We start from the raw sequence: 13,675 nt of genomic DNA, 5'->3' as shown, positions 1-13,675 counted from the left end.
AGCACCGGGGGGTGCTGACACGGGAGCAGAGAGCACACGGACTATTCACGGGAGACACGACACGGGAGTCTGGGAGAACACGGGGATTTATTGTTGTTTGATATCACCCTCTGTAAATAAACGCACTGCTTGAACTTTGAGCTCCGCGCCTGGGTCCTCCTTCCCCACATCCCCACGGTCTGCCTGCCAGACCGTGACATTACCATCCAATATATACACACTATGTACACACTACACTTGTGAAGAGGTGTCATATGACGGCCAAACCTAAACCTACACACAGTTTTTATCTACACAAACAATGAAAATGGCATTAAGTGCAGTCTATGCAAAAGAATAGATTTTTTAAAATAAATTTTAAAAAATATATGCAAAATATTTTCCCCCCTTAAACACATCAGCAGTCACACTGTGCAACAGCATTTACAAAGAATTTTACATGACAGTAGGGCTGTTCGATATAACGATATGCATCGGATGACGATATAAAAACGTCTATCGTTTCATTTTACGCTATCGTTTGTTTTGTGGTGTCGCAAAATAAACTGTTTACGGCAGTAAACTGTTTACTGTAGTGGCTATATTAATTTCTTCTTTCTCTCTTTCTCTTATATTTAATATAACCACACTATGGACGGACAAGCGCCTGTTTTTATGCGTTGTCGTTAGCAACAACGATGGTAAAACCATCGCGTGTCCACTTGTTTATTTTCCACATAAACCTTTCAGAATAAAGCTCAGATCCTGTTGAGACTTTTCAAAATAAGCTGAATCACGTGAAAGAGTATGCAGTGTTTACGGATGAGAAGCAAAAAAGAGCCCCGGGTGCTAAAAAATAAAGCTTAGACTCAAACGTTAGAACAGGCTTTTCCCCGCAGCACGCCGTGTAACAAATACTCACAAAGAAAACGGCGGCTGTTACAACTTATGTCTAAAAATGTATCGTTTCATGCATCGGTTAAAACACTCGACTCCAGCTACATGACGCACAGCTGGAAACACTTCCTGCAAGTCGAGCTGCCCGAGATTCACAGAATTTACAGAAAATGTTACATTTTTGTGATTTATATCATTATCGGACGATAGCGGTCTTATATCAGGATATGAGATTTTGGTCATATCGCACAGCCCTACATGACAGTATTCAGTTTCAGGTCATTTTAGTCACTTGTTGAAGTTGCCCTAATGCAAACATGCCTCTGTGCATCTTTTCCAACCAAAAATAGCATTACTGGGTAGGAAAGTGAAAATGTAATATCTATTCATGTGGGGGGATTTTTATTGAGGTTCATTTGCAATATAAACTTAATATGGCATTTACAAACAGCTTCATTAACAAATGTGTCATTCTTCAGTAAATTCAAACAATGTGCACCACAGGAGACTTTGACATGCTAACTGACTTTTGATGAAAGTTCTCTCTCTCTGTAATCCTTTGTGTCTTCTCTTTTCCCCCATTATCACACATAAAGAAACTGATTTCACTGACTGAGCTCCCTTTCTGTCTCTTCTTTTTTATTTTATCTCATGTCTTTCGCTCTGTTTGTTCATTTAACCAACGAAAAACATGACACAAAAAAAGCCACTGAAGATTTATTTTTCCACATGCGTTTTTATTTCAAGGTTATCTTTGCCCCTCAACTTCCCATCAGTGGAACAATAAAGATAACCTTAAAATAGAAAAGAACAAATATAAATGTTTTCAAGTGATACAGAATAAATATCATTACTTTTGTGGCCATCTGCTGCTCTGCTCTGCAGCATAGTGCGCAGATAGCAGTAATACTGTTTTCTTCAGTTTTGAAATGCTAACTGGATTCACTGAGGAAATTATACACTCACCAATCACTTTATCAGCTACATTTGCATACTTTCTCAAACATGCCATTATCCACTCAGCCAATCAAGTGGCAACACTGCAATAAAAACCTGCACATAAAGGTCAAGAACTTCAGGTAATGTTTAACAGACATCTGAATGGAGAAAACAGCAACATTCAAAGTGAGTCACAGGGAGCTGATTTTTAAAGTGAACACTGAAGGAGACAACCAGTGTGTAGTGGCTGTAAGGCTCAAATGTGCAAATTAATAAAGGGCCCAAAGTGTATGAACAGGAATATGACATCACTTTAATCATTACCTGGCCAAAATGTGCTTCTCACTATTAAGGGTCGTGACTGTGAGAATGGCAGTATAATATAAAGCCTCCCGATACATACAGTCATGTGACGAAGACAGGAATCTCTGCAGCCCTGTAAAAACTCAGTACAATCTTACTCCCTCCATAAAACGTCAGTGGGTAAGTGGCAGCCATGTGCTGCTAATCAAATGCACTTGATCATCGTTAAGTGTGTGTTTGCACAATACCAAGGAGGAAAGCTTGGTGCTCAAAGAAACAAGAACTGATGTCCATCTGGGTTAGCAGGCCATTTCCAATCAATTTGAAGTCCAATAATCTACATCGAGAAAGATTATTTACAAGTGGAAAACATTAAAGACAGTTTCTAATCTTATCAGGAGTGAACATCCCAGCAAATTCCCCCAAGTTTGGAACGTGCAAAACCTCAGCAGCTCCATCTCAGGCTCTACATGCTACAGTTTGCAAATGTTAAAGTTCATAACAGTCCAATAAAAAAAAAAAAAAGACTGAACAATTAACAGTTAAAGTAACTAAAAGTAATTCAAACACTGCTCGTTCCCTTTGTGCATTTTGTCTCACAGTTCTGTTAGATGTTTCTCTGCCAAGTACAGCACTTTATTGTAACATGCTAATTAGCCATTCTCAGATGAGAGCATAGGAGCATGCAGGTGGCTTCTCATGTGGTCCGCTATCCTTCTCTCTCCCTTGAAGGTGTTCATGCAGAAGTCCAGTAAAATGAAGTCGCTGTACTGTTTTGTTTTTATTTTAAACAGTTCTGGGAGAATAAATCACCCACCTGGCAAAGTGAGAGCTGACTCCTCTGGTCGTTCGCACAACACAACGCAGAGAACTAACGGTAATCAGAGTTTAAGGCCAGACCGGCTACATAAGTAAGGGTGAGAACTGGTTAGAATTTAGCGACTCTGATTCCATTATCAGTATCACTTATTGATTCGCTCATCGATCCTCGTTGGGTTGAGTGAGAATTACTACCATCAGTAAGCAGCTTATCAAAAATATTACATTCATGCAAATCTACTGCATGCTGTGTAGTGCATGTTATAATTTTGAAGTGTTGTATTAAAAAAAGTAATGTATTACACCTATTACACAGAACACATTTCTTAAGGGTAATGCAGTACATTACTTAATTACTCCAAGGAGAAAGTAACACTACTTGTTGCATTACTTTCACATTTCTCCGTGAAATGATCTCCATTTAACAATATAAACCTACAACCTAAAACATTTGTTTTAGTATTTAGGGATGAACAAACAAACAAACCGGCACAAAGACACTTTAAAGTGATCTCAGGGATTCAGTAGAAACATGGGCCACAGCCTGACTGCTCATGAGTTTGTTGCTTGTTTCCATTCAGAGTCTGGCTGCTGGTCTGGGGTCAGCATTACCTCAGCTAATGTCACTCTGTGTTTTTGGCTAGCTTAGCGTTAGCATGCTGCTCATGCAGATACTTGCAAGTTCTTATTAAGCTGCTATTTCATCCAAGTGGAACCAATAAGCAAATTCAATAGGCAAGCAGACTAACAACTCCAAGGAAATGAACCGTCAGGCTCTCGTTTCAAACCGGAAAAGGATTGTGTCAGCTTACTGTTGCTAACGGTGTTTCTATGGAACATACTTACTCCATAGAGTCGTGTGAAACCCTTTTTTGAAGCAGACATCCATCCACTACAGACAATGTTTCAGATCTGTTCTGGTTACTGTTTTCCATTGTTGGTGAGGAATAATCTTCACAGACAGCTGTTTAGTGAGCAAATCTCTGCTTAATGGTATCTGTAGTGTCTGATCAGGTTCCTAGCATCACTGTCAGCCCTGTCAGGTTCCCCTCACCCTTTTTAGTGGGTGGATGACTTCAGTTTTATACTAGAAGAAGAAGGGAAGTCACAGAGTGTAGACCTCTGCCAAGGACTGTGTCTGTCAGGCCAGGCTTTCAGTTTTAAAGGAACTGAAAGCCTGGCCTTTTGCCACTGAGCTTCATGAAATTTGGACGCGTGCTTTTGTGTACTCTTGCTGACAGACTGACAGAAAACAAATTGAAATGAGACATAAGAGTGAAAAGCAACATCCATTTCATAACTGAGCATCCACTACATTTGTGCAGTCATGCCATCCAGTGAAAACTGTTTGTGTGGCTGATGTCCTCAAACCAGAGGGGATCATTTTTCTTGCTGGATTTATTAATGTGACAAAAAAATGCAGCGGGAAAAAAATAAACTAAACTGCTAAAAGGCAAATGAATTTGGATGTTTTAGCATATTAATGACTTGATTTTACACCTTCTGATGTCAGGGCAGACTTCATTAATTCAGTATCTATTTATTTGAGGATGTTATGCATTACGATTCATTTTCTTCCTCTTTGTCACAATTTTCTACCCACACATGTTTTATTTAAGCATTAAATGAAGCTATTAGTCATGTCAGCAAGAGATAAAACCAGATTATACAGGAGGCTGATTGTTCTTCGGTCGTGTTTGCTGTTGTTCAACATCTTGTATTCTTGTCTCTCTTATTTTGTTTTGGTTTGATGTTTTTTTCCTTTTATCAGCAGCTGCATTTTCCATGAATACTATAGTAGTAGGATATCTACTCCTGATATTGCATATGACAGTTTCCACATGTTGGATTCAGACAACACAGATTTGCCACACAGACTCAGTGAAGCTGTCAGATTGTGACTCTTACTATGAAAGAGTTGAAAGAAAAGAAGAATCTTCAGGAGGAAAAATACAATCAGTGCAGAAATTACAAAAACTGCAGTTCCTCAAGTGGCCGTTTGAGCTGCAGTTAGAGACTCTTTTAGGCTTCAGTCACACAGGCCTAGAGAGCGGTCAGTGAACCCTGCAGTAACCACTACTCACCAGGGGAAAGGCTGCAATCCAAAACGTGATTGGCACAACTGTTATTTTGAAGGTGAAGACTCACAGTTTCCAGTTTGTGTCACATTTCCACTACCACTGAGTAAGTTGTTGGCAAGTGTTTGCAAACAAGTCAGCGACTGTAGAAAACTGCTAGTGACCAAAGGAGTGTGTATAACTCTTTGTGACTGTGGCGAAGGCGTGGTCCCTGGCTCAGCTGCAGCAGAGGGGTGGTGGAGCATAGAATAGAATAGAATAGTAAAGCCCTTTATTGTGACTGTAGAAGTACAACAAAATTGTGGGTGCTCCACACCAACTGTGCAGGAAAACATAAATAGTAAGACAGCATGAATAAATAACAAACCAGGAATATATATAAAAACAATACAAAGGCACACATTGGAGGACAGCTTTCAAAGTGCTTGAATGTAGTGCAAATTGCTTGGTCTGAGTATAGAGTGTCTGTGTGAGTGTTCAGAGTGATGAGGGTTACTCACAACCATGGATTGGTGGGCAGGGGTGCGGGATGGTCGTTACCTTAATGACCTTGTAGTACCATATCACCCTATTAGAGCACTTCGCTCTCGCTCTGCAGGCCTACTTGTTGTTCCTAGAGTATTTAAAAGTAGAATGGGAGGCAGAGCCTTCAGTTTTCAGGCCCCTCTTCTGTGGAACCAGCTTCCAGTTTGGATTCAGGAGACAGACACTATCTCTACTTTCAAGATTAGGCTTCAAACTTTCCTTTTTGCTAAAGCATATAGTTAGGGCTGGACCAGGTGACCCTGAATCCTCCCTTAGTTATGCTGCAATAGACGTAGGCTGCCGGGGATTCCCATGATGCATTGAGTTTTTCCTTTCCAGTCACCTTTCTCACTCACTATGTGTTAATAGACCTCTCTGCATTGAATCATACCTGTTATTAACCTCTGTCTCTCTTCCACAGCATGTCTTTATCCTGTCTTCCCCAACCAATCACAGCAGATGGCCCCGCCCCTCCCTGAGCCTGGTTCTGCCAGTTCTTCCTGTAAAAAGGGAGTTTTTCCTTCCCACAGTCGCCAAAGTGCATATGATTGTTGGGTTTTTCTCTGTATGCATTATTGTAGGGTCTACCTTACAATATAAATCGCCTTGAAGTTGTTGTGATTTGACGCTGTATAAATAAAATTGAATTGAATTGAAGTTGTCAGTCTGAATGGCTCAAGTGTAAAAGCTGTTAGTGAGTCGGGAGGTGTGGGAACGGGCAATGACCAGAGGACAGCAGGTCAAACAGGTGGTGAATGGATTGCGAGGGGTCACCTGTGATGGCCCTGGTTTACCTGAGCCATCACCGAGCTGGTGATGGCCTCGCCTCCAGGGTGGCAGAGGGCAGCCTATGATTTTTTGCCCAGAAATTTGAAGGTGGAGGCATATTTCTACATTTATAATGAGAGGGGAGTGGGCCTGTCTGTGACTCCTGGAGTCCATGATTAGTTTTGTTTTTGTTTCGTTTTAAGGATGTTCAGTTTCAGGTTAGTTCCTGAGCACAAGCAAGACAATTTCTGTCTCTGCTCTGTACGCTATCTTATCTCCTTCAGTGATGAGCTGGTGGTGTCATCAGCATACTTTTATTATCCTTTATTTAACTGGGTAAAAAGTCCCACTGAGATTAAAATCTCTTTTCCAAGACAGAGCTGATGAAGAGGGCAGCAGCAGTTCCAACAAATACAACAGGTAATAATATAGCAAGTAAAAAACAAATATAATGTACCACACAGACAAGGGAACACAATCGTGTGAATAAACTTATGCTGTCTATTACAGATTATATCCCTTTTTTCTCTACTGACCAGTGGTGACCAGGGTGTTACTGCAGTCTCTAGACATCTGAGACTCTGGCTTTGAAATCAGTTTCACAGCAACCACCAGCAGCCCTTCACAGCCATCCGGGGAATATCCACAAACCAATTTCTTGGCCTGTGTTACAGAGGCCTTAGTCATGTTCTTTCAGCTGCAGCTCTGATCGTATTAAACAGTGAAAGCGAGCAATGTGCAAATGACAAAAAGAGTATTCAAACCGCTAAGTATACAGGTGTGTAAATTTCATGTCTTTGGTTGTCTTCTTCTTTCAGTGTATGAAAGCATAAATTTCTGTAAACCAGGGAGTCAGGAAAAAAGAGTAAACCTTGCTCTGCTCAGACTTTGAATCTCTAATTAATTATTATTATTGTCCGCGCACTGAGATCCAAGCTATCGTCTGCATGTGATGCAGTTTTCCAGATGTGCAGTTTAGAAAATAACCTGTTTTAAACTTTTTGTTTTGTTAGGCTGACTGAGTTAAGTGACTTTGGCCCAGATATTCATATTTCTGTTTGGCTGATGGGAGTTATGAACCTCTTCAAAAAAGAGTTTAGACCTCAAAACACTCACAAATTCAAATTCTCGCTCTGAACATGCCGCTTACTGACGCTAATTTAATAAGTAAAAAAATAGCTGTTATTAAGTAGCTACTTGTAAAGTGTTTTTTAAAGTAGTAACTGAATAAAGTGACTAGGTGCTAGCAAATGAAATGAAATCCAAAGCAAAGGGGTATGCTTCCCAGTCACCAAGTGAGGTGAGGAGACATTTGGACATAAAGGTAATGAAGAAACGTTATATATATATATATAAAGACTCTGAAGTCTGGATTTTACTTCATCAAGAAATCTTCATTTTCTTAGCTGACTGAAAAATCTGACGTTTACATGTCTTGAGAGATAAGATGTTCAGACAGACTTTGGGGGAAGTTTCACCTTAAATGACGTTAATTTTCAAAGGAGCTTAAAATTTTGGTAAAGAGGGATCCCCAACTTTAGAGTATAATAATTTACCTCACCTCACAGGAGTCGTCTTTCATTATAATCAGAAGCTCTCATTAGCACATAATCCATCCAATCATTCAATTCTGATTTGTCTGATCATTAAACCAGTGGACAGCACCTTTCATGTGTCAGGGCTGCTTTGCTGGAGCAGCCAGAGATGTCAGGTTCAGGCTCGCACTGTTTTAAAATGACGTCCTCGGGTTTCACTTCCACTTCATCTCCAAAATTTGAATGTTTTTGATTTACAGTTTCAGAGGGGAAGCGTTTTCAGACAGCCGTTTGGAGTGAAGCACCACACTGTGCTGCTGCTGCTGCTCTGCTGCAGAAGAGAGCTGAAAATCAAGCACAGCTCACTGGGGAACAGGCTTACCAACAGTCTGAGAGTGGGCTTCATTCTCTGGGCTCGTTTGCTGGAATTTGTGAACGTGTGATTTATATCCGAACCCCGAGGAGTAAATTATGAAGCAAACCTGTAGATGGGAACTACAGGGAAAATAATTTCAACAATACTTTGCAGGATATGAAGAAAACGTTCCAAGCAATGGGGCTATGAAGACAACAGTGAATAAATATATATGTGTGTGTGAGTACAAGCCCCCCAGCGTGCTTTCAAAACTTTTAAAAGGGCTAAATTTTCATGGCTGGGAGGAAAGTGCATTCATCACACATTGTATGTAGGCCAGTATATCTTCGTGTACCCGGGCTGTAACTAATGCTTATTTTATAAGTCACTGTGGCTTCCACGAGCACAGATAAGCTGCTGTGTTGCTTTAGAGAAGAGCTTTAGGCCTCTTATACATTCAAAATTGAAGAGTTTCATTCTGAGAATTACAGTGTCATACTGTTAATCCGCAGTTTTACTGTTTGAGTCATTTTCAGTCCTTATACTGAGTCCCAAAATGCATCAGCATCCTGGGGTTAAAGCAAGCAGAATGGATCTTAATGTATGTTGTACAACATTATATAGAATTGTTAATTCTCCCTCCCAGTGCACCATCCTGTCTCAATTTTAAAATCTGAACAGATGAGAGAGGAGCCACAGTCAAGGATGCACAGGCAGTGTTGGGGAGTAACGGAATACATGTACCGCCTTTATGCATTTAAAATACAAAATACGAGTAACTGTATTCCGTTACAGTTACTGTTTTAAAAGGTGGTATTCAGAATACAGTTACTTTGTTGAAATAAATGGATTACACGGCGGTATTTTCCTGTTTCATAAGGCTATGAACTCTATATTTTTGGTGTCCACCCAAACAAAACACGGGTTAAGAGGCTCTCATGTCTGTGTCTCAATCTCGCGGCCCATGTCACCTCTACTTGCGGCCCGCATAATGACGAGAAGGAATATTTAAAAAAAAAAATGATTCATAAAAATGATTTAATGTGAAGGCAATAGGCAGAGTGTTACAGGCATATCCCTAAAGAATGTAGCTTCATGGGCAGTGTTGTCCGTGCTGCAGAGAGAATGGACCGCCATACCCGTTATGTGTCTGTGAGCGAGGGAGAAAAAGAGTCGAAAAGTAAGAGATGTCACCGACCAGAAACGGGAGATGGAGGCGTGTGTGTGTGTGTGTGTGTGTGTGTGTGTGTGTGTGTGTGTGTGTGTGTGTGTGTGTGTGTGTGTGTGTGTCCTAAATGACTGCTTTCAAGTTTCTACCCTTCACAACTTTCTTAAAGTTCAAAGACACACACACACACACACACACACACACACACACACACACAAAGTTGACCCAGACAACAAAGTAAAGCTAGTTTTCAGCTACGAGCCCGACACAGAGCCCGACGTATCAGCCAGAGGTCTCTTTATGGTTTTATGCCTTTACGAGCACGGACCAGTTTTATATTCGCGCGGAATAGTTTTCTGTACGAGATCACTGCAAAAAGTGCAGCCTTACCTAATGTCCACCTACTGTTACTCATTTTATATTAAGATTTAAAAATCTAGTTAGTATTGGTATGGCGAAAAACCTTCAGTAAAAATAATAAATCACACATCAATAGTACATTTATGTAGTTGTAAAAAGCATGATAATATATTAAGTAATCCAAAGTATTCAGAATACATTACTCTCAATGAGAGTAACGGAATATGTTACAAAATACATTTTGGGGCATGTAATCTGTAGTGGAATACATTTTAAAAGTAACCTTCCCAACACTGTGCACAGATGTTTCTAACCTTGACTAATGAAAGAGGCATGACATGCAGCTGGAATAAGTACATCTCTTAGGAAAAAAGCCAAAGAAAGGAAATGAGGCTGTACAGTCTCACATTTTGAATTTGTGCTTACCCCCTCCGTCCTCCTGCCTGCTAGCCTCAAATCAGCCTCAGTGGACCACACTGAAGGATCGTGACTCCTGAACTGTATCTGCAGGAGGAGAGTCTGGGCCAGATTTACTAAACAGAGCAAAATGGCACGTGAGCACAATTCCCAAATACCGCCGATAGATTTTATCTGTTGTCACGCTCTGTTTTGTAATTTTAACTTATTTTATGACTATTGTTCCTTTTATTAATTGTGTTTTTTGTAAGGTGACCTTGGGTTTCTGAAAGGCGCCCTCAAATAAAATGTATTATTATTATTATTATTATTATTATTATTATTATTATTATTATTATTATTATTATAGGTGTGGTCAGCTGAAGATTTCCAAAAGTTGTGCTGTTTTCTAAGCACAGTCAGTTCATTTCCACATGACGTACCCAAGCTGCCGAGAACTGTGCAATTGAACAGGTTACACATTAAGAGATGATATTCAGCTGTGGAGAATTTACTGGACAGGCACAGCTCATTAATTCTAATCAGAAAACCATATAAACACAGATCATACATGCGGACGCTAAATGTAGGCCTATGGTGGCAGTCTGGAAGACAGAATCGTAATAATGGAAGCAGACTGTCAGTAACTGACAGACTCTGATGTAAGGCTGTAAATCATGCAATAATATTTTGACAATGCGTTCTGTCGCATTCTTGTATTACATCAACTTTCATCCATTCAAGGAATAAAATGAACCGGAAATGCCTGATTGACAGAAGATTATCTCTACTTTAAAAAAAAGACTTGCATATTTCATGGAGGAGTCGTGTGTGTGTGTGCGTGCGTGTGTGTGTGCGTGCGTGTGTGTGTTTTGTCGTCAAAGTGCATGCAGCTTAGTTTGTGTAGGTCCACCACTACAAACCGTCAGAGCACAGCTGAGTTTACAGTGAAAACTGTGTGCGCTGTCCATGGTCCTGAACAGTTTTATTTGAGTGTAATTAAACTTTATCAAGGAAAATGTGTTTTAAAAGTTTTCAAATTGAAAGTAATTGCAGAACAGAAATAAAGACGCTTTCAAACAGATTTAAAACATCAAAATGAAAAACAAACTTAAGACTTTCAAAGGCCTGTGCTGTGCTTAGTGTGACTGTGCAATGACAAGAAAGAGCTATCTTAGCTTATTAGTTTCAAAGTCAGTGTAGTCATCCCTCAGTTCTCTTCAGCCATTTATTTTGAACTCCACTTCACAGGCTATGCTGAAAAGGGCCCGACACCAAAATAGTTTTGTTGCTGCCGGTATTGTGTCATTGCTGTTTGGTTGGAGGGTCCAGGTCATATTTCAGTTCACTGAACAAATGTAGAATTAGCTGTCCGGTTAATCCTTATGTTTTTATCCCATCTTAATGTGGTGTTCGAAATAACATGCCACAAACAGAAATGTCTCAGCCTTCCAGCTTGTGCTGTCTGCGGGCCATAGCACAGCCATATGAGTGCAAGAAGTTAGGCATAAAATTTCAGTGGAATTAGCAGCATGTCGCTAATGTTGGTTAATTAGTGCACACGTGATTTAAATATTCTCCTATGTTTTTCACAATGAGAAAGAAACTCCCAGACATGTATATTAATACCAGTTGGTTGTTTTTTTTACACCAAAATCCAGTTTGAACTGGCGCAACACTTTAATAAATCTGACCCTATAGGAGGCGCTATAACCTCAAGAGTTTTATTTTGTTTACATGAGGCATCGTGCTCGGTGGATTGTACAAAAGACAGAATACGGGGCATTCTTCAAAGAGCGCAGTCTTTTTATTCATATGTTGTTTGGTCTTTTGGTCACTGGATAGCTCGTCACATTGTGCCATGTTATACATTTTAACAAAAAGTTGCCAGAAATATAACAAAATTTCAAGCACCTGCTAAAAATCATAAAATGCAGCAGCAAAATGATTCGTGGTGCAGCTGTGCCAAACACTGACGTCATTTGAAACGAGAGGCAAAGCAATGATGTCAAATTTTTGTTAAATGTCTTTTGCTTCACGTCCTCTGCTCACGTCTTTGCTGGGAGGAACTACGATGCGAGGATCTACAAACTGAGAAAGGAGGGTGTTTGTCTCCTGTGGTCCCCACTTTGTCTTGTGCATGTTTGTATCTGAACTTGACACTCACTGATCACCTGCTCTGCAGCCAGCCTGCACACCTGACACACATTCACAATCAAGCTCAGCAGTGAGTCTCTTTTCTTCTCTTCCAGTCAAACAGTGTGGTAACACATGCACTCAGGCCAGCTGTGGCTGAGACTTTGCTTGGCCTGAAGGTAAAGTCTCTGCTCTTCACTCAGCCATGATCCTCTTCTCTGTATTCCAGAATCCCTCCTCATTCCAGCCCAACTCTGCACCGCTGAAACTGCTCAGAGCTCCCATCAGGATCTCACCTTCAGCCTGTCTGACAGTTTTCACTACAGCCTTTGATCCATTGATCAAAAAGAAATACTTTCACACAAAATTTGGCACGTTCCTGTATTATTACAACAGCAGCATAGGGGAAAAAGACCAATGAAAAATAAAGAGGCTCGGGAGAATTAAAAAAAAAAAAAAAATAGAGAAACAGCTTTGATTCAAAGAGAAAAAAAGGTTAATAAAACGGAGAAGATAAAAACTGATAAATAAGTAAGATCTCAAGTTTTGTGCGTGCAGCATACAAAGTGTGCAAAGTGTAGTAAATACTGCGGAGGCTGCTCTGTATGACACAAAGTACTGAATTGTCAGGAGTTATTGGATGGGGTAGGAACAATTTCCTGTTTCTGTCCTCGTGTCGCTGGAGCTGAATCAGTCTGATAAAAAAAGTGCTCCACTGCTTGTCGTCTAAGTGGTGCTGTGACGGGTGGGGGTTCTGGATTATGCTGCTCTTGTACTTTGAGGACAGCAAAGTACTTTTCACTGCCCACCTTTACTGATGGGTGATGGGACGTACTCATACTATCAGATGCAAATTTGGAAAACCAATCAGAATAGATAATACTATCATAAATAGTCAGGCATTTTTCAGGTTTGGAAGAAGTGTGTTGGATTCAGCAGCACAGACTGCAGCCAGCTGACATTTACCCTGGATTTCCAAATATGTGAGAGAACCTGTGATGTACTTTACATACAGTGTGTGGTTTTTATATTGTGCCAAAGTTGGATGTAACCACTGAGATCTCACTCTGCCAGTGTCTCTGCTGCTGCCATGTTGGTCTTTTGTCTTTTATTCTTTATTGTAAGCTGAAAGCTTTCTGTAATCCATCATATCCTATAAAATCATGTTTGCTGTGTGCTCTAAACAATGTTTATTGGCTGCTAATGTCTCCCAGTCTCCTCACACCACAGATGGATCCCGTTAGCTTTGTTCTCATGTAGCAGGAAGGTCAAAGTCGAAGTCAAAAAAACTTCATTTATCCCCAAGGGGCAACTAAGATAGATGAAACTTTGCCGACCATACATACAATACACAAACATCACACAGGGGAGACAGGTCAGGCTAGGTAGCACTGGCCGGTCGACCACATGAGCAGCG

The sequence above is a fragment of the Simochromis diagramma genome, unplaced genomic scaffold (genome assembly GCF_900408965.1).
Source record: "Simochromis diagramma unplaced genomic scaffold, fSimDia1.1 OVJJ01000031.1, whole genome shotgun sequence".
NCBI classification, from domain to species: Eukaryota; Metazoa; Chordata; class Actinopteri; order Cichliformes; family Cichlidae; genus Simochromis; species Simochromis diagramma.
Note: the sequence above shows the minus strand (reverse complement) of the source record.